Source organism: Plectropomus leopardus, chromosome 18, assembly GCF_026936395.1.
Source record: "Plectropomus leopardus strain MGB_pleo_1.0 chromosome 18, ASM2693639v1, whole genome shotgun sequence".
Lineage (NCBI taxonomy): Eukaryota > Metazoa > Chordata > Actinopteri > Perciformes > Serranidae > Plectropomus > Plectropomus leopardus.
This window is the reverse complement of record NC_142193.1, coordinates 15756899-15780154: the sequence shown is the minus strand read 5'-3', so window position 1 is coordinate 15780154 and position 23256 is coordinate 15756899. Positions and strand designations below refer to the sequence as shown.

At 34.4% G+C, this 23256-nt stretch overlaps 1 long non-coding RNA gene across 2 annotated transcripts; it reads right to left on the bottom strand.

Annotated features, from left to right (window-relative positions):
• Positions 1–15033: 15033 nt before the first annotated feature.
• LOC148186460 (uncharacterized) lies at positions 15034–22323 on the bottom strand. Of its 2 annotated transcripts, none has more exons than XR_015779646.1 (3): positions 22014–22323; positions 15744–15881; positions 15034–15484 (listed from the first exon to the last, which is right to left on the bottom strand). It is a non-coding gene; the product is annotated as an uncharacterized LOC148186460 (long non-coding RNA). The 2 variants fall into 2 exon arrangements; XR_015779647.1 differs by having other exon boundaries at positions 22082–22318.
• Positions 22324–23256: the final 933 nt, after the last annotated feature.

Below are 23256 nucleotides of genomic sequence, written 5' to 3'. Positions count from 1 at the left end.
CCAAAAAAGTCCCAAAACGTCAGATTTTAGCATGTCAAAAAAATGGCCAAAAGTGCCATAGTATAGTATGTCGAAAAATGTCAAATTTTGACCCCTCGTAAAAATGGCTGAAAATGACATAGAATAGCTTGTAGAGATGCGTTATAGTATACTATGTGGAAATAAAGGCCAAAAAGTCCCAAAACGTCAGATTTTAGCATGTCAAAAAATGGCCAAAAGTGCCATAGTATAGTATGTCGAAAAATGTCAAATTTTGACCCCTCGTAAAAATGGCTGAAAATGACATAGAATAGCTTGTAGAGATGCGTTATAGTATACTATGTGGAAATAAAGGCCAAAAAAGTCCCAAAACGTCAGATTTTAGCATGTCAAAAAAATGGCCAAAAGTGCCATAGTATAGTATGTCGAAAAATGTCAAATTTTGACCCCTCGTAAAAATGGCTGAAAATGACATAGAATAGCTTGTAGAGATGCGTTATAGTATACTATGTGGAAATAAAGGCCAAAAAAGTCCCAAAACGTCAGATTTTAGCATGTCAAAAAAATGGCCAAAAGTGCCATAGTATAGTATGTCGAAAAATGTCAAATTTTGACCCCTCGTAAAAATGGCTGAAAATGACATAGAATAGCTTGTAGAGATGCGTTATAGTATACTATGTGGAAATAAAGGCCAAAAAGTCCCAAAACGTCAGATTTTAGCATGTCAAAAAAATGGCCAAAAGTGCCATAGTATAGTATGTCGAAAAATGTCAAATTTTGACCCCTCGTAAAAATGGCTGAAAATGACATAGAATAGCTTGTAGAGATGCGTTATAGTATACTATGTGAAATAAAGGCCAAAAAGTCCCAAAACGTCAGATTTTAGCATGTCAAAAAATGGCCAAAAGTGCCATAGTATAGTATGTCGAAAAATGTCAAATTTTGACCCCTCGTAAAATGGCTGAAAATGACATAGAATAGCTTGTAGAGATGCGTTATAGTATACTATGTGGAAATAAAGGCCAAAAAGTCCCAAAACGTCAGATTTTAGCATGTCAAAAATGGCCAAAAGTGCCATAGTATAGTATGTCGAAAAATGTCAAATTTTGACCCCTCGTAAAAATGGCTGAAAATGACATAGAATAGCTTGTAGAGATGCGTTATAGTATACTATGTGGAAATAAAGGCCAAAAAGTCCCAAAACGTCAGATTTTAGCATGTCAAAAAAATGGCCAAAAGTGCCATAGTATAGTATGTCGAAAAATGTCAAATTTTGACCCCTCGTAAAAATGGCTGAAAATGACATAGAATAGCTTGTAGAGATGCGTTATAGTATACTATGTGGAAATAAAGGCCAAAAAAGTCCCAAAACGTCAGATTTTAGCATGTCAAAAAATGGCCAAAAGTGCCATAGTATAGTATGTCGAAAATGTCAAATTTTGACCCCTCGTAAAAATGGCTGAAAATGACATAGAATAGCTTGTAGAGATGCGTTATAGTATACTATGTGGAAATAAAGGCCAAAAAGTCCCAAAACGTCAGATTTTAGCATGTCAAAAAATGGCCAAAAGTGCCATAGTATAGTATGTCGAAAAATGTCAAATTTTGACCCTCGTAAAAATGGCTGAAAATGACATAGAATAGCTTGTAGAGATGCGTTATAGTATACTATGTGGAAATAAAGGCCAAAAAGTCCCAAAACGTCAGATTTTAGCATGTCAAAAAATGGCCATAAGTGCCATAGTATAGTATGTGGAAGAACGTCACAGATAGACCCCTCGTAAACATGGCTAAAAATGACATAGAATAGATTGTAGAGATGCGTTATAGTATACTATGTGGAAATAAAGGCCAAAAAGTCCCAAAACGTCAGATTTTAGCATGTCAAAAAATGGCCAAAAGTGCCATAGTATAGTATGTCGAAAAATGTCAAATTTTGACCCCTCGTAAAAATGGCTGAAAATGACATAGAATAGCTTGTAGAGATGCGTTATAGTATACTATGTGGAAATAAAGGCCAAAAAGTCCCAAAACGTCAGATTTTAGCATGTCAAAAAATGGCCAAAAGTGCCATAGTATAGTATGTCGAAAAATGTCATATTCTGATCCCTAGTAAATATGGCTGAAAATAAAATAGAATAGCTTGTAGAGATGCGTTATAGTATACTATGTGGAAATAAAGGCCAAAAAAGTCCCAAAAGCGTCAGATTTTAGCATGTCAAAAAATGGCCAAAAGTGCCATAGTATAGTATGTCGAAAAATGTCAAATTTTGACCCTCGTAAAATGGCTGAAAATGACATAGAATAGCTTGTAGAGATGCGTTATAGTATACTATGTGGAAATAAAGGCCAAAAAGTCCCAAAACGTCAGATTTTAGCATGTCAAAAAATGGCCAAAAGTGCCATAGTATAGTATGTCGAAAAATGTCAAATTTTGACCCTCGTAAAAATGGCTGAAAATGACATAGAATAGCTTGTAGAGATGCGTTATAGTATACTATGTGGAAATAAAGGCCAAAAAGTCCCAAAACGTCAGATTTTAGCATGTCAAAAAATGGCCAAAAGTGCCATAGTATAGTATGTCGAAAAATGTCAAATTTTGACCCCTCGTAAAAATGGCTGAAAATGACATCGAATAGATTGTAGAGATGCGTTATAGTATACTATGTGGAAATAAAGGCCAAAAAGTCCCAAACCGTCAGATTTTAGCATGTCAAAAAAATGGCCAAAAGTGCCATAGTATAGTATGTCGAAAAATGTCAAATTTTGACCCCTCGTAAAAAATGGCTGAAAATGACATAGAATAGCTTGTAGAGATGCGTTATAGTATACTATGTGGAAATAAAGGCCAAAAAGTCCCAAAACGTCAGATTTTAGCATGTCAAAAAATGGCCAAAAGTGCCATAGTATAGTATGTCGAAAAATGTCAAATTTTGACCCCTCGTAAAAATGGCTGAAAATGACATAGAATAGCTTGTAGAGATGCGTTATAGTATACTATGTGGAAATAAAGGCCAAAAGTCCCAAAACGTCAGATTTTAGCATGTCAAAAAAATGGCCAAAAGTGCCATAGTTTAGTATGTCGAAAAATGTCAAATTTTGACTCCTCGTAAAACTGGCTGAAAATGACATAGAATAGCTTGTAGAGATGCGTTATAGTATACTATGTGGAAATAAAGGCCAAAAAGTCCCAAAACGTCAGATTTTAGCATGTCAAAAAATGGCCAAAAGTGCCATAGTATAGTATGTCGAAAAATGTCAAATTTTGACCCTCGTAAAAATGGCTGAAAATGACATAGAATAGCTTGTAGAGATGCGTTATAGTATACTATGTGGAAATAAAGGCCAAAAAGTCCCAAAACGTCAGATTTTAGCATGTCAAAAAATGGCCAAAAGTGCCATAGTATAGTATGTCGAAAAATGTCAAATTTTGACCCCTCGTAAAAATGGCTGAAAATGACATAGAATAGCTTGTAGAGATGCGTTATAGTATACTATGTGGAAATAAAGGCCAAAAAGTCCCAAAACGTCAGATTTTAGCATGTCAAAAAATGGCCAAAAGTGCCATAGTATAGTATGTCGAAAAATGTCAAATTTTGACCCTCGTAAAAATGGCTGAAAATGACATAGAATAGCTTGTAGAGATGCGTTATAGTATACTATGTGGAAATAAAGGCCAAAAAAGTCCCAAAACGTCAGATTTTAGCATGTCAAAAAAATGGCCAAAAGTGCCATAGTATAGTATGTCGAAAAATGTCAAATTTTGACCACTAGTAAAAATGGCTGAAAATGACATAGAATAGCTTGTAGAGATGCGTTATAGTATACTATGTGGAAATAAAGGCAAAAAAATTCCCAAAACGTCAGATGTTAGCATGTGAAAAAATGGCCAAAAGTGCCATAGTATAGTATGTCGAAAATGTCAAATTTTGACCCCTCGTAAAAATGGCTGAAAATGACATAGAATAGCTTGTAGAGATGCGTTATAGTATACTATGTGGAAATAAAGGCCAAAAAGTCCCAAAACGTCAGATTTTAGCATGTCAAAAAATGGCCAAAAGTGCCATAGTATAGTATGTCGAAAAATGTCAAATTTTGACCCCTCAGAAAATGGCTGAAAATGACATAGAATAGCTTGTAGAGATGCGTTATAGTATACTATGTGGAAATAAAGGCCAAAAAGTCCCAAAACGTCAGATTTTAGCATGTCAAAAAATGGCCAAAAGTGCCATAGTATAGTATGTCGAAAAATGTCAAATTTTGACCCCTCGTAAAAATGGCTGAAAATGACATAGAATAGCTTGTAGAGATGCGTTATAGTATACTATGTGGAAATAAAGGCCAAAAAAGTCCCAAAACGTCAGATTTTAGCATGTCAAAAAAATGGCCAAAAGTGCCATAGTATAGTATGTCGAAAAATGTCAAATTTTGACCCCTCGTAAAAATGGCTGAAAATGACATAGAATAGCTTGTAGAGATGCGTTATAGTATACTATGTGGAAATAAAGGCCAAAAAAGTCCCAAAACGTCAGATTTTAGCATGTCAAAAAATGGCCCAAAGTTCCATAGTATAGTATGTCGAAAAATGTCAAATTTTGACCCTCGTAAAAATGGCTGAAAATGACATAGAATAGCTTGTAGAGATGCGTTATAGTATACTATGTGGAAATAAAGGCCAAAAAGTCCCAAAACGTCAGATTTTAGCATGTCAAAAAATGGCCAAAAGTGCCATAGTATAGTATGTCGAAAATGTCAAATTTTGACCCTCGTAAAAATGGCTGAAAATGACATAGAATAGCTTGTAGAGATGCGTTATAGTATACTATGTGGAAATAAAGGCCAAAAAGTCCCAAAACGTCAGATTTTAGCATGTCAAAAAATGGCCAAAAGTGCCATAGTATAGTATGTCGAAAAATGTCAAATTTTGACCCCTCGTAAAATGGCTGAAAATGACATAGAATAGCTTGTAGAGATGCGTTATAGTATACTATGTGGAAATAAAGGCCAAAAAAGTCCCAAAACGTCAGATTTTAGCATGTCAAAAAATGGCCAAAAGTGCCATAGTATAGTATGTCGAAAAATGTCAAATTTTGACCCCTCGTAAAAATGGCTGAAAATGACATAGAATAGCTTGTAGAGATGCGTTATAGTATACTATGTGGAAATAAAGGCCAAAAAAGTCCCAAAACGTCAGATTTTAGCATGTCAAAAAATGGCCAAAAGTGCCATAGTATAGTATGTCGAAAAATGTCAAATTTTGACCCTCGTAAAAATGGCTGAAAATGACATAGAATAGCTTGTAGAGATGCGTTATAGTATACTATGTGGAAATAAAGGCCAAAAAGTCCCAAAACGTCAGATTTTAGCATGTCAAAAAAATGGCCAAAAGTGCCATAGTATAGTATGTCGAAAAATGTCAAATTTTGACCCCTCGTAAAAATGGCTGAAAATGACATAGAATAGCTTGTAGAGATGCGTTATAGTATACTATGTGGAAATAAAGGCCAAAAAGTCCCAAAACGTCAGATTTTAGCATGTCAAAAAATGGCCAAAAGTGCCATAGTATAGTATGTCGAAAAATGTCAAATTTTGACCCTCGTAAAATGGCTGAAAATGACATAGAATAGCTTGTAGAGATGCGTTATAGTATACTATGTGGAAATAAAGGCCAAAAAGTCCCAAAACGTCAGATTTTAGCATGTCAAAAAATGGCCAAAAGAGCCATAGTATAGTATGTCGAAAAATGTCAAATTTTGACCCCTCGTAAAAATGGCTGAAAATGACATAGAATAGCTTGTAGAGATGCGTTATAGTATACTATGTGGAAATAAAGGCCAAAAAGTCCCAAAACGATCAGATTTTAGCATGTCAAAAAATGGCCAAAAGTGCCATAGTATAGTATGTCGAAAAATGTCAAATTTTGACCCCTCGTAAAAATGGCTGAAAATGACATAGAATAGCTTGTAGAGATGCGTTATAGTATACTATGTGGAAATAAAGGCCAAAAAAGTCCCAAAACGTCAGATTTTAGCATGTCAAAAAAATGGCCAAAAGTGCCATAGTATAGTATGTCGAAAAATGTCAAATTTTGACCCCTCGTAAAAATGGCTGAAAATGACATAGAATAGCTTGTAGAGATGCGTTATAGTATACTATGTGGAAATAAAGGCCAAAAAGTCCCAAAACGTCAGATTTTAGCATGTCAAAAAATGGCCAAAAGTGCCATAGTATAGTATGTCGAAAAATGTCAAATTTTGACCCCTCGTAAAATGGCTGAAAATGACATAGAATAGCTTGTAGAGATGCGTTATAGTATACTATGTGGAAATAAAGGCCAAAAAGTCCCAAAACGTCAGATTTTAGCATGTCAAAAAATGGCCAAAAGTGCCATAGTATAGTATGTCGAAAAATGTCAAATTTTGACCCCTCGTAAAAATGGCTGAAAATGACATAGAATAGCTTGTAGAGATCGTTATAGTATACTATGTGGAAATAAAGGCCAAAAAAGTCCCAAAACGTCAGATTTTAGCATGTCAAAAAATGGCCAAAAGTGCCATAGTATAGTATGTCGAAAAATGTCAAATTTTGACCCTCGTAAAAATGGCTGAAAATGACATAGAATAGCTTGTAGAGATGCGTTATAGTATACTATGTGGAAATAAAGGCCAAAAAGTCCCAAAACGTCAGATTTTAGCATGTCAAAAATGGCCAAAAGTGCCATAGTATAGTATGTCGAAAAATGTCAAATTTTGACCCCTCGTAAAAATGGCTGAAAATGACATAGAATAGCTTGTAGAGATGCGTTATAGTATACTATGTGGAAATAAAGGCCAAAAAAGTCCCAAAACGTCAGATTTTAGCATGTCAAAAAATGGCCAAAAGTGCCATAGTATAGTATGTCGAAAAATGTCAAATTTTGACCTCGTAAAAATGGCTGAAAATGACATAGAATAGCTTGTAGAGATGCGTTATAGTATACTATGTGGAAATAAAGGCCAAAAAGTCCCAAAACGTCAGATTTTAGCATGTCAAAAAATGGCCAAAAGTGCCATAGTATAGTATGTCGAAAAATGTCAAATTTTGACCCCTCAGAAAATGGCTGAAAATGACATAGAATAGCTTGTAGAGATGCGTTATAGTATACTATGTGGAAATAAAGGCCAAAAAGTCCCAAAACGCCAGATTTTAGCATGTCAAAAAATGGCCAAAAGTGCCATAGTATAGTATGTCGAAAAATGTCAAATTTTGACCCCTCGTAAAAATGGCTGAAAATGACATAGAATAGCTTGTAGAGATGCGTTATAGTATACTATGTGGAAATAAAGGCCAAAAAGTCCCAAAACGTCAGATTTTAGCATGTCAAAAAATGGCCAAAAGTGCCATAGTATAGTATGTCGAAAATGTCAAATTTTGACCCTCGTAAAATGGCTGAAAATGACATAGAATAGCTTGTAGAGATGCGTTATAGTATACTATGTGGAAATAAAGGCCAAAAAGTCCCAAAACGTCAGATTTTAGCATGTCAAAAATGGCCAAAAGTGCCATAGTATAGTATGTCGAAAAATGTCAAATTTTGACCCTCGTAAAATGGCTGAAAATGACATAGAATAGCTTGTAGAGATGCGTTATAGTATACTATGTGGAAATAAAGGCCAAAAAAGTCCCAAAACGTCAGATTTTAGCATGTCAAAAATGGCCAAAAGTGCCATAGTATAGTATGTCGAAAAATGTCAAATTTTGACCCCTCGTAAAAATGGCTGAAAATGACATAGAATAGCTTGTAGAGATGCGTTATAGTATACTATGTGGAAATAAAGGCCAAAAAGTCCCAAAACGTCAGATTTTAGCATGTCAAAAAATGGCCAAAAGTGCCATAGTATAGTATGTCGAAAAATGTCAAATTTTGACCTCGTAAAAATGGCTGAAAATGACATAGAATAGCTTGTAGAGATGCGTTATAGTATACTATGTGGAAATAAAGGCCAAAAAGTCCCAAAACGTCAGATTTTAGCATGTCAAAAAATGGCCAAAAGTGCCATAGTATAGTATGTCGAAAAATGTCAAATTTTGACCCCTCGTAAAAATGGCTGAAAATGACATAGAATAGCTTGTAGAGATGCGTTATAGTATACTATGTGGAAATAAAGGCCAAAAAAGTCCCAAAACGTCAGATTTAGCATGTCAAAAAATGGCCAAAAGTGCCATAGTATAGTATGTCGAAAAATGTCAAATTTTGACCCCTCGTAAAAATGGCTGAAAATGACATAGAATAGCTTGTAGAGATGCGTTATAGTATACTATGTGGAAATAAAGGCCAAAAAAGTCCCAAAACGTCAGATTTTAGCATGTCAAAAATGGCCAAAAGTGCCATAGTATAGTATGTCGAAAAATGTCAAATTTTGACCCCTCGTAAAAATGGCTGAAAATGACATAGAATAGCTTGTAGAGATGCGTTATAGTATACTATGTGGAAATAAAGGCCAAAAAGTCCCAAAACGTCAGATTTTAGCATGTCAAAAATGGCCAAAAGTGCCATAGTATAGTATGTCGAAAATGTCAAATTTTGACCCCTCGTAAAAATGGCTGAAAATGACATAGAATAGCTTGTAGAGATGCGTTATAGTATACTATGTGGAAATAAAGGCCAAAAAGTCCCAAAACGTCAGATTTTAGCATGTCAAAAAAATGGCCAAAAGTGCCATAGTATAGTATGTCGAAAAATGTCAAATTTTGACCCCTCGTAAAAATGGCTGAAAATGACATAGAATAGCTTGTAGAGATGCGTTATAGTATACAATGTGGAAATAAAGGCCAAAAAGTACCAAAACGTCAGATTTTAGCATGTCAAAAAAATGGCCAAAAGTGCCATAGTATAGTATGTCGAAAAATGTCAAATTTTGACCCCTCGTAAAAATGGCTGAAAATGACATAGAATAGCTTGTAGAGATGCGTTATAGTATACTATGTGGAAATAAAGGCCAAAAAGTCCCAAAACGTCAGATTTTAGCATGTCAAAAAATGGCCAAAAGTGCCATAGTATAGTATGTCGAAAAATGTCAAATTTTGACCCCTCGTAAAATGGCTGAAAATGACATAGAATAGCCTGTAGAGATGCGTTATAGTATACTATGTGGAAATAAAGGCCAAAAAAGTCCCAAAACGTCAGATTTTAGCATGTCAAAAAAATGGCCAAAAGTGCCATAGTATAGTATGTCGAAAAATGTCAAATTTTGACCCTCGTAAAAATGGCTGAAAATGACATAGAATAGCTTGTAGAGATGCGTTATAGTATACTATGTGGAAATAAAGGCCAAAAAGTCCCAAATCGTAAGATTTTAGCATGTCAAAAAAATGGCCAAAAGTGCCATAGTATAGTATGTCGAAAAATGTCAAATTTTGACCCCTCGTAAAAATGGCTGAAAATGACATAGAATAGCTTGTAGAGATGCGTTATAGTATACTATGTGGAAATAAAGGCCAAAAAGTCCCAAAACGTCAGATTTTAGCATGTCAAAAAATGGCCAAAAGTGCCATAGTATAGTATGTCGAAAATGTCAAATTTTGACCCTCGTAAAAATGGCTGAAAATGACATAGAATAGCTTGTAGAGATGCGTTATAGTATACTATGTGGAAATAAAGGCCAAAAAGTCCCAAAACGTCAGATTTTAGCATGTCAAAAAATGGCCAAAAGTGCCATAGTATAGTATGTCGAAAAATGTCAAATTTGACCCCTCGTAAAAATGGCTGAAAATGACATAGAATAGCTTGTAGAGATGCGTTATAGTATACTATGTGGAAATAAAGGCCAAAAAGTCCCAAAACGTCAGATTTTAGCATGTCAAAAAAATGGCCAAAAGTGCCATAGTATAGTATGTCGAAAAATGTCAAATTTTGACCCCTCGTAAAAATGGCTGAAAATGACATAGAATAGCTTGTAGAGATGCGTTATAGTATACTATGTGGAAATAAAGGCCAAAAAGTCCCAAAACGTCAGATTTTAGCATGTCAAAAAAATGGCCAAAAGTGCCATAGTATAGTATGTCGAAAAATGTCAAATTTTGACCCTCGTAAAATGGCTGAAAATGACATAGAATAGCTTGTAGAGATGCGTTATAGTATACTATGTGGAAATAAAGGCCAAAAAGTCCCAAAACGTCAGATTTTAGCATGTCAAAAAAATGGCCAAAAGTGCCATAGTATAGTATGTCGAAAAATGTCAAATTTTGACCCCTCGTAAAAATGGCTGAAAATGACATAGAATAGCTTGTAGAGATGCGTTATAGTATACTATGTGGAAATAAAGGCCAAAAAGTCCCAAAACGTCAGATTTTAGCATGTCAAAAAATGGCCAAAAGTGCCATAGTATAGTATGTCGAAAAATGTCAAATTTTGACCTCGTAAAAATGGCTGAAAATGACATAGAATAGCTTGTAGAGATGCGTTATAGTATACTATGTGGAAATAAAGGCCAAAAAGTCCCAAAACGTCAGATTTTAGCATGTCAAAAAAATGGCCAAAAGTGCCATAGTATAGTATGTCGAAAAATGTCAAATTTTGACCCCTCGTAAAAATGGCTGAAAATGACATAGAATAGCTTGTAGAGATGCGTTATAGTATACTATGTGGAAATAAAGGCCAAAAAGTCCCAAAACGTCAGATTTTAGCATGTCAAAAAATGGCCAAAAAGTGCCATAGTATAGTATGTCGAAAAATGTCAAATTTTGACCCCTCGTAAAAATGGCTGAAAATGACATAGAATAGCTTGTAGAGATGCGTTATAGTATACTATGTGGAAATAAAGGCCAAAAAAGTCCCAAAACGTCAGATTTTAGCATGTCAAAAATGGCCAAAAGTGCCATAGTATAGTATGTCGAAAAATGTCAAATTTTGACCCTCGTAAGACTGGCTGAAAATGACATAGAATAGCTTGTAGAGATGCGTTATAGTATACTATGTGGAAATAAAGGCCAAAAAAGTCCCAAAACGTCAGATTTTAGCATGTCAAAAAATGGCCAAAAGTGCCATAGTATAGTATGTCGAAAAATGTCAAATTTTGACCCTCGTAAAAATGGCTGAAAATGACATAGAATAGCTTGTAGAGATGCGTTATAGTATACTATGTGGAAATAAAAGGCCAAAAAGTCCCAAAACGTCAGATTTTAGCATGTCAAAAATGGCCAAAAGTGCCATAGTATAGTATGTCGAAAAATGTCAAATTTTGACCCTCGTAAAAATGGCTGAAAATGACATAGAATAGCTTGTAGAGATGCGTTATAGTATACTATGTGGAAATAAAGGCCAAAAAGTCCCAAAACGTCAGATTTTAGCATGTCAAAAATGGCCAAAAGTGCCATAGTATAGTATGTCGAAAATGTCAAATTTTGACCCTCGTAAAAATGGCTGAAAATGACATAGAATAGCTTGTAGAGATGCGTTATAGTATACTATGTGGAAATAAAGGCCAAAAAGTCCCAAAACGTCAGATTTTAGCATGTCAAAAAATGGCCAAAAGTGCCATAGTATAGTATGTCGAAAAATGTCAAATTTTGACCCCTCGTAAAAATGGCTGAAAATGACATAGAATAGCTTGTAGAGATGCGTTATAGTATACTATGTGGAAATAAAGGCCAAAAAGTCCCAAAACGTCAGATTTTAGCATGTCAAAAAATGGCCAAAAGTGCCATAGTATAGTATGTCGAAAAATGTCAAATTTTGACCCCTCGTAAAAATGGCTGAAAATGACATAGAATAGCTTGTAGAGATGCGTTATAGTATACTATGTGGAAATAAAGGCCAAAAAGTCCCAAAACGTCAGATTTTAGCATGTCAAAAATGGCCAAAAGTGCCATAGTATAGTATGTCGAAAAATGTCAAATTTTGACCCTCGTAAAAATGGCTGAAAATGACATAGAATAGCTTGTAGAGATGCGTTATAGTATACTATGTGGAAATAAAGGCCAAAAAGTCCCAAAACGTCAGATTTTAGCATGTCAAAAAATGGCCAAAAGTGCCATAGTATAGTATGTCGAAAAATGTCAAATTTTGACCCCTCGTAAAAATGGCTGAAAATGACATAGAATAGCTTGTAGAGATGCGTTATAGTATACTATGTGGAAATAAAGGCCAAAAAAGTCCCAAAACGTCAGATTTTAGCATGTCAAAAATGGCCAAAAGTGCCATAGTATAGCATGTCGAAAATGTCAAATTTTGACCCTCGTAAAAATGGCTGAAAATGACATAGAATAGCTTGTAGAGATGCGTTATAGTATACTATGTGGAAATAAAGGCCAAAAAGTCCCAAAACGTCAGATTTTAGCATGTCAAAAAATGGCCAAAAGTGCCATAGTATAGCATGTCGAAAAATGTCAAATTTTGACCCCTCGTAAAAATGGCTGAAAATGACATAGAATAGCTTGTAGAGATGCGTTATAGTATACTATGTGGAAATAAAGGCCAAAAAGTCCCAAAACGTCAGATTTTAGCATGTCAAAAATGGCCAAAAGTGCCATAGTATAGTATGTCGAAAATGTCAAATTTTGACCCTCGTAAAAATGGCTGAAAATGACATAGAATAGCTTGTAGAGATGCGTTATAGTATACTATGTGGAAATAAAGGCCAAAAAAGTCCCAAAACGTCAGATTTTAGCATGTCAAAAAAATGGCCAAAAGTGCCATAGTATAGCATGTCGAAAAATGTCAAATTTTGACCCCTCGTAAAAATGGCTGAAAATGACATAGAATAGCTTGTAGAGATGCGTTATAGTATACTATGTGGAAATAAAGGCCAAAAAAGTCCCAAAACGTCAGATTTTAGCATGTCAAAAAAATGGCCAAAAGTGCCATAGTATAGCATGTCGAAAAATGTCAAATTTTGACCCCTCGTAAAAATGGCTGAAAATGACATAGAATAGCTTGTAGAGATGCGTTATAGTATACTATGTGGAAATAAAGGCCAAAAAAGTCCCAAAACGTCAGATTTTAGCATGTCAAAAAAAAGGCCCAAAAGTGCCATAGTATAGTATGTCGAAAAATGTCAAATTTTGACCCCTCGTAAAAATGGCTGAAAATGACATAGAATAGCTTGTAGAGATGCGTTATAGTATACTATGTGGAAATAAAGGCCAAAAAAGTCCCAAAACGTCAGATTTTAGCATGTCAAAAAAATGGCCAAAAGTGCCATAGTATAGTATGTCGAAAAATGTCAAATTTTGACCCCTCGTAAAAATGGCTGAAAATGACATAGAATAGCTTGTAGAGATGCGTTATAGTATACTATGTGGAAATAAAGGCCAAAAAAGTCCCAAAACGTCAAAGTCCAAAAAGTTTAGCATGTCAAAAAAATGGCCAAAACACCATGGTATAGTGTGTCGAAAATTGTCAAATAATGACTGGTCATAAAATCTGAAAACGAATTGCTGTTTTTACAACATTTTATGCTATGCCGTGTGTCGGCATGCTCTTTTAGGTGGTTTTCAGCTGTTTTTGGAACATCATATTTTCATGTTTCGCCATACCTTGGTATGGCATTTCTGTTCGGTTTTAGACATGCTATATTTAAGCAATATCACACTCGCGGTTGTGTTGTACTGTATACCATCACAGCTGTGATTATGTTTGGCCCTCAACCTGCGGCCTTGAGCCTTTGACCAAATCACAGCCGTAATGATATACAAGTACAACATCACTCCCTGTCATGTTATAAATGTCAAACATGATATGTCCCAAAAACAGCATGCAAAATGGCGTGCCGAGATGCACCATAGCATAGAATGTTGCAACAACGGCCAAAAACACCATAATATAGCATGTCGAAAAAATTACCAAAAATGCCATACTACATATATACAAGAGATCTACAAGCGTCTTTTATGAGCGACAACAGATTATAATTTTGTTGTTTAATTAATGATTTCTTTGGCTCAGCAGATGCACATAGTTCCGCAACTGCTGGAAGTGACAGCCGTTGCCTAGCAACATATAAACATTTTCCTTCATGCTGCTTGCTAATCTGTGTGTCCCTATCTCACTGCACATCCTTGTAACATCTGTGCCAGCAGGTTTATGAATGGCAGTTTACCAAAACCCATCCGTCACAGCTGTCCCCCTCCTGGGCTGCAGGTAGAGGCCTTTTGCATTAGTTTTGCATCACTTTAGTGAAAATGGGATATGATACATGCATGACTTCTATATCAGCACTCATGGAATGCCTCTCAGCCTCTCAAATTGCTTGGTTTGAACTAACTGTTTCATAATATGATGTTTTTGTTTTTGATCTTTTGCTTTTGCCATAGTGGCAGTATCTAACCAGAGCTGAAAGGACTCCAAACGACAGTGAGTTAGCCTCATTTCTGCTTCACAGCTAAATTATTGCACTGTAATGCTGCAGGCTCTATGTTGTGTTACTGTGATTTTGCTGTGGAGCTAACGTTAGCTTGCTTTCAGTGCTAGGGCTGATTAGCATTGACTTACTGCAGGGTGGTTAAAAACTCCATTGAAGTGACCAAACAGTTTTGTAAGTTTGAGTTTATTTTATTTTATTTTTATCATATTTTAGCATATTATAGTCTTGTTTTAATATCTAACAAACTTTGTAGCAGGATGCAAATATTTGTAAATAATCTTACTTTCTATTTCATTTACTTTTATCGTAGCATAATGCACATATTTTTAAATATATTTTTTATTTAGATGTTTTATTCTCTGCTTATATATCGACTGAGAGCTAACTGTAAAATGTCACAATTTTACCCTGGGGACCAATAAGCATTTATGATTCTATTCCAATTGTATATTTGCTATTTACCCATGTATTCTACCCACCTACCTTGTATTTCAGTCATCTACCAAATAAAACTTGAAAATATGTAAATTGTCATTATTTGTTTTCATAAGCTTCTTCTCAGATATTACTTTTGAGACATTACATCCTAAGTATTGACTGTGAATCTCAAAGCTACAAATGCAGATTATTATACTGTTTAAATTTGCTTCAAAATGTATTGTGATAACATGATATGGTAATGTGCTGTTTGATTTATGCAAGTGGAAACAAGTTTCTTTGTAAAACAAATTTAATAATAGAATAATATAGTTGCATCCATTTTAATATAATTTAGAGATACAAGTTCTGGCTAAAACACAATCTATTTACAGTACAGTACAGCACTCGGAGTATTTACAAGACACATGGGTAAATGTATAAGTATTGTCCGTGAGAATCTGGTGATCAGTAAAGAACTGACTAGCTTCATTCACCTATGACCACTTGTGAAGATCCCATGCTACCATGAAACGTGACGGCACTGCTCGCTGTCCTCCCCTGCATCTGAAGGTTCGGCTACCAACCCCCCTGCAAGGCGCAAGGCTCCCTTCAGCAAAGGCCAAGGTCCTCGGGTGTTGGGTCCGCACAGTGCCCCGGAGCCCTCCTCTCCTTCCCGTCTGCTCGTAGTATCAGTTGCAGGGGTGATTTCTTCAGCGGAGGCCAGTGTCACACTCTCAAAATACCTGTATCAACACAGCAGCATGTCAACAAGCTTGTAAAATGACAAATGTAAATAGGCTAAGCTGCTAGCTTACAGGCCTGCCTGAAGATCATGCTGCCGTATGTTCAGAAACACTGTAACGCTACCGGCATCACACAGACTGCTTATTCTTGAATACACAGGTAAAGTAATGAAGACCACGTCTCTAGCTGAAATATAGTCGTAAACAATTATATTAAAACACGCTGTTTCTGGTTTTATTGCTGGTAATACGGTCTTACCGGCGTGTGCGATATGTCGTCTTCCTTGCTGCACCAGTTGCCATAGTAACGAGCCTGCACGTGTTTGAGGGTCTTCTCTGCAGGGGAAGGGCTGTAGAGGCAGTGTGGAGGCAGATCCACCCTGGCACACAACTGCATCTAGTCACAGAAAATTAAAAAAAAAAACATCAAAAAACATCATAATATAGCAAGTTGAAAAACAACCGAAAACACCATACTATATAGTATAGTATGGCAAAAAAATGTCTGCAGCTGAAAACCACATAGTATAGCACGTCAAGACATGTCATGCCAAAGACATCATACTATGACATTTTTTCATGATTTTGGACGACATGCTGAACTATGACGTTTTTTTTATGATTTTTGAAAAACATACTTTACTATGACATTTTTTCATGAATTTGGACATCATACTATATTATGATGTTTTTTCATGATTTTGGACGACATACTAAACTAGGACGTTTTTTCATGATTTTGGGTAACAAACTACAATATGACGTTTTTTTTTAATGATTTTGACCACAAACTGTACTATGCAGTTTTTTCTTAATGACTTGGGACGTCATACTATACTTTGACATTTTTTTAATGATTTTGGACGACATACTATACTATGACATTTTTTCATGATTTTGGACAATATACTATACTACGACCATTTTTCATGATTTTGGACAATATACCATCCTATGAGATTTTGTCGTGATTTAGGACGTTATACTGTACTATGATGTTTTTTTCATGATTTTGGACGACATACTGTACGATGACATTTTGTCATGATTTTGGACGACATACTATACTATAACGTTTTTTTCATGGCTTTGGACGTCATACTATACTATGACAGTTTCATGATTTTGGACGACATACTATACAATGACATTTTTTCACGATTTTGGACGACATACTGTTCTATGACTGTTTCTCATGATTTTGGACAATATACCATACTATGAGATTTTGTCATGATTTTGGACGACATACTATACTATTACGTTTTTTCCTGATTTTGACCACAAACTGTACTATGCAATTTTTTCATGATTTTGGACGACATACTACACCATGACGTTTTGTCATGATTTTGGAAGAGGTAGTATACTATAATGTTTTTTCATGATTTTGGACGACGTACTATACTATGGAGCTTTTTCATGATCTTGGATGACATTCTCTATGACTTTTTGTCATGATTTTTGACATCAAACTGTACTATGACTTTTTTTTAATGATCTTGGACAACATAGAATACTATGGGTGTTTTTCATGATCTTGGATGACATTCTTTACTATGACTTTTTCATGATTTTAGACGACATACTGTTCTGTGACTGTTTCTCATGATTTTGGACAATATACCATACTACGAGATTTTGTCATGATTTTGGACGACATACTATACTATGACGGTTTCATGATTTTGGACGACATACTAAACTATGACTTTTTTATTATTTAGGATGTCATACTATACTATGACGTTTTCTCATGATTTTGACCACAAACTGTTCTACGCAATTTTTTTAGTGATTTTGGACGTTATACTACACTATGACATTTTTTCATGATTTTGGACGACATACTGTTCTGTGACTGTTTCTCATGATTTTGGACAATATACCATACTACAAGATTTTGTCATGATTTTGGACGACATACTATACTATGACGGTTTCATGATTTTGGACGACATACTAAACTATGACATTTTTTCATGATTTTGGACGACATACTAAACTATGACTTTTTTATTATTTAGGATGTCATACTATACTATGACGTTTTCTCATGATTTTGACCACAAACTGTTCTACGCAATTTTTTTTGTGATTTTGGACGTTATACTACACTATGACATTTTTTCATGATTTTGGACAATATACTATACTATAACGTTTCTTTCATGGCTTTGGAAATTATACCATACTATGAGATTTTGTCATGATTTTGGACGACATACTATACTATGATGTTTTTTCATGATTTTGGACATTAAACTGTACTATGATGTTTTTCATGATTTCGGACAACATACTATACTGTGGAGCTTTTTCATGATCTTGGATAACGTTCTCTACTATGACTTTTTTTTCTCATGATTTTGGACGAAATACTATACTATGACGCTTTGTCATGATTACTTTACTACGAAGTTTCATCATGATTTTGAAAGACATACTATTCTATGACGATTTTTAATGATTTTGGACGACATACTGTGCTGTGACATTTTTTCATGATTTTGGACGTCATACTATACTATGACGTTTTCATGAGTTTCGACGTCAAACTATACAATTACGTTTTCATGATTTTGGACGACATACTATACTGTGACTTCTTTTTGATGATTTTGGACGTCATACTATAATATGATGTTTTTTCATGATTTTGGACGTCATACTATACAATGACGTTTTCATGATTTTGGACGACGTACTATACTGTGACATGATTGCATGAGTTTGGACGACATACTATACTGTGACATATTTTCATGATTTTGGATGACATATTACACTATGATGTTTTTTCATGATTTTGGACGACATACTATACTGTGATGTTTTTTCATTATTTTGGATGACATACTATACTATGGGGCTTTTTCATAATCTTGGGTGATATTCTTTTCTATTTTTTTCATGATTTTGGACAACATACTGTACTTTGATATTTTCTTGTGATTTTGGACAATATACCATACTATGAGATTTTGTCATGATTTTAAACGACGTTTTTTTCATGATTTTAGACAATATAGTAGGTAGTATAGTATGATTTTTTTCTTCATGGTTTTGAACCGCACACTATACTGTCCCTTTTTTTCAAGATTTTGGACAGGATAGTATAATATAACATTTTTTCATGATTTTGGACGACATTCTGTACTATGAATTTTTTCATGAGTTTGGAGGACATACTATACTATGATGTTTTTTTATGATTTTGGACGACATACTATACGATGGAGCTTTTTCATGATCCTGGATGACATTCTATACTGTGACTTTTTTCATGATTTTAGATGACATACTATACTATGATATTTTGTTATGATTTTGGACAAGGTAATACTATGATTTTTTTCATGGTTTACTATACTATGTCATTTTTTTAGGATTTTAGACAAATTCTATACTATGACATTTTTTCATGATTTTGACCATAAACTTTACTCTGCAATTTTTCCATCTTTTTGGATATCATGCTATACTATGACATTTTTTTCATGATTTTGGAGGACATACTATACTATGACGCTTTTTCATGATTTTGAGCACAAACTGTACTGTGCATTTTTTTCATGATTTTGGACGACATACTATACTACGATGTTTTTTTCATGATTTTGGACGACATACTATACAATGACGTTTTGTCATGATTCGGACGATGTAGTAAACTATGACGTTTTTTCATTATTTTGGTTGACATTCTTTTCTATTACGTTTTTTCATGATTTTGGACAACATACTGTGCTTTGACGTTTTCTCGTGATTTTGGACAATATACCATACTCTGAGATTTTGCCATGATTTTGAACGACATACTATACTATGACATTTTTTTTCATGATTTTGGACGTTATACTGTAGTACGATATTTTTTTCATGATTTTGGACGAGGTAGTATACTATGACGTTTTTTCATGATTGTGGAAGACATACTACACTATGGAAGACATACTATACTATGGAGCTTTTTTATGATTTTTTTTAGACGTCATACTATACTATTTAGTTTTTTCATGATTTTGGACAATATACTGTACTGTGACTTTTTTTATGATTTTGGTCATCATACTATACTATGACATTTTTTCATGATTTTGACCACAAACTGTACTATGCAATTTTTTCATGATTTTGGACGACATACTATACTATGGAATTTTTTCATGATTTTTGACGACATACTATACGATGGACGTATAGTCATGGTTTTGGACGTTAAACTGTACTATGATGTTCTTTTTCTGATTTTGGATTACAGTCTATACTGTGACGTTTTTCATTATTTTGGACATTAAACTGTACTATGATGTTTTTTCATGATTTTGGACAACAAACTATACTATGGAGCTATTTCATGATCTTGGATGACATTCTCTACCATGACTTTTTTCATGATTTTGCACAACATACTTTACTTTGAGGTTTTTTCATGATTTTGCAGGACAAAATCATCGTAGTACATATATGACATTTTTTCGTGATTTTGTACCACATTCTATACCATGACTTTTTTTTCATGATTTGGACAACATACTATGACGTTTTTTTCACGGCTTTGGACATTATACTATACTATGATGTCTTTTTCATGATTTTGGACATCATACTATACTATGACATTTTCATGATTTTGGACGACATACCACACTGTGACATTTTTAATGGTTTTTTGACGACATACTACACTGTGACATTTGTTCATGATTTTGGACGACATACTATACTATGACATTTTTTTATGATTTTGGATGATATTCTACATTTATGATGTTTTTCATGATTTTGGACGTCACACTGTACTATGACGTTGTTTCATGATTTTTGACCACATGGTAGGTAGTATACTATGATTTTTTTTTTTTTTTTTGATGGTTTTGAATCACACTCCATACTGTCACGTTTTCTCAGGGTTTGGACTAGATAGTCTAATATGATGTTTTTTCATGATTTTGGACAACATACTAAACCAGACACTTTTGCATGATTTTGGACGACATTCTGTACTATGACATTTTTTCATAATTTTTCATGAAAAAACGCATTTTTCATACTATTCTAAGATGTTTTTATCATGATTTTGCAGAGCATACTTTACTATGATTTTTCTCTCATGATTTTGGGCATCATACTATGATGTTTTTCATGATTTTGCACAACATACTTTACTGTGAAGTTTTTTTCATAATTTTATCGATATACTGTTCTATGACATTTTTTTCATGATTTTGGACAACATGACTTTTTTCATGAATTATTTCTTCTTATAGTATGTCCTACAAAGTCATGAAAAAACATCATAGCATTGTATGACATCACAAATTATAAAACATCATAGAACAGTGTGTTGCCAAAAATCATGAAAAACGTCATAATATAGTATGCTGCATTATATAGTATGTCACCCAAAATATGACATAAAAAAGTCAGCGTATAGTATGTTGTCCAAAATAGCATAAAACGTCATAGTACTAAATAACATAAAAAGTCATAGTTTAGTGAAATATAGCATAAAAAGAAAGTCATATTATAGTATGGCATCCAGATAAGCATAAAAAAAGTCATCCATACAGCAACAAAGTCAGAATATAGTATGTCGCCAAAAAGAAAGAGCTTAAAAGAGCTTAAAAAATGTGGTGTGTTGTATGTTGTCCACAATCGCCCCCTGTATAAAATGTGCAAAATTAAATGGCACAAACCAGGATTTGCAATTGAGTTTCAAAGCTAGGGGAATACGACAAACCAAAAGTAATAACTGAAAAATATGTTTCAACAACATTATAACAGGACATTAAGAAACCTCACAATTCATAGACATAAACGATTTTGAAAGCATAAAAAAATGTTTCATGGCAAATTTGGACCAGAGTCCAAGCTAAAGATTTATGAACTGGACTATACCACAAAATATATAGTAAGCAGACATAGATATTTAGATAGATACATATATACATAGAATTTGAAATTGAACACAAAACACTTTTCTTAAATCAATAAAAAAAATAAGCCATAGTGATGTCTGTGCTAAGTAAGGCACCATTTTAATGGTGTTGGGCAACCCTACAGGCTAGAAATGATGCAACTAACAAATAATATCAAATGTTAAACAACAAAATAGTCATCAAACCATACAAATTTAAGACAATATGAAGAAAATATTGCCGATGAAAAAAATGACTTTTGTAGCTCAAAAATGAAGACATCAGTTTGTCCCCTGGCAGGCAGAGAGGGATCATCTCATACTGTGTGCATGATGAGTTTCATAGTTCTCATTTTTGCTTGTTGCAATTTGAAATGTTACAATTGCCCCCGGTCTCCCCTAATGTTCTTGACAGTGTCTGGGGGGTAGATTTAGCTGTTTTACTATACAATCTTAATGCTTAAGTGATTTATTTTCCTTGGTGAGTAGGTCGGTCTAGTCCTGGCTGTAATCTAAACTGTAACTGTGACTGAAACTCTTTACACAAAACGTCGATGAGGCTGAGTCTGCGACTTTGTGTTCAGTGGATGAGATATTATCGCTCACCTCAGAGCCACAGGGGAGTCTGGAGGGTGAAGGAGAAGATGAATGTGAGGGTTGGCGGGGTCTCTTACTGTTGGAGTTGTTTGTTGTGTCCTGATCCATGATGAAGAGTTTATTGTGGTACTCGTCGATATATTTTTCCAGATGATCCAGCTCGTACGTTTTGTAACTCGGAATGTGATGTTCGATTGAAGAGATGAATCGGGAAAAGACGTGAAGAAAGAAGAAAAGTTTTGACGTTTGAAGAAAGTTTGTTTCCGCGGTCTAACTGGAATTCGCCATCTTGACTCTCGCGCTGTCTCGCGACACTTCGTCAGCAGCCCAGTTTAGCCATACTTTTTTTTTTTTTTTTAAAAAAAGTCATTGTGTAGTACATTGAAAAAATATAATAGTTTAGCATAGCACTCCTAAAAAAAGGTTTAAAAAAAGTCACGGTATAGCATGTTGAAAAAACATGATTTAGATTTAAACCAACTTGTACAGCAGTTGGTAACCCCTCGTAATATTCCCACTAATCCCAGAAGTTAAGAAGTAAATGAAGTAAAGGATACATTAGAAAATCAAAAGGAAAAATTAGAGTGAAAAGGAGCCACTTTTGCTTACTGAAGGTAATTTTTCCATCTTAAATTGTCATCTAAATATTTGTTTCCCATCATACATGCACTTTTTAGAGACACAAAGATAAAATTATTCTGAAGCAACTGTCGGGTGAAAGAGGGGTCCAGATATTGTAGTATAATGCAATTTTATCTCTATATGTTATAAACTTTTGTCAAAACCACATCTGTTTTTTATGTTTTGTTGTGGCTTTTTTGGGGGGGTGGGGGGTCCCTTGCTGATGTATTACAAACAGACAGTAAAACACCAGTTTAGTATGTGTTTTAGGGTTATACAGTTTTACTGTTTTACATTTAGGCCAAGATAACGCACAAAGATGCCATAATTTTATAGCCTGACCTTTTCTTTTCTTCTTTGATGAAGACTGGCTGTTTTGGTGCATTAATTATTTGAATCCACTAGATGGCTGTAAGTCATCATTTAGTGACAGAACATCAGAGGAAGTAAATGTAGTATAACAACGCCAGCATCAGAAGTCACATTGAGGAGTGGATCTAAAATGGCTGGAGACAAAGTGATCGCTGATTTTGTGCTATGTATTAAAAGACGTCAAGTTAAGGATTTTAACATACAGTGGCTTTGAAAATCAATGTTTTGTTCAGTAGGCTACATCTCTTGCAGTCACTGT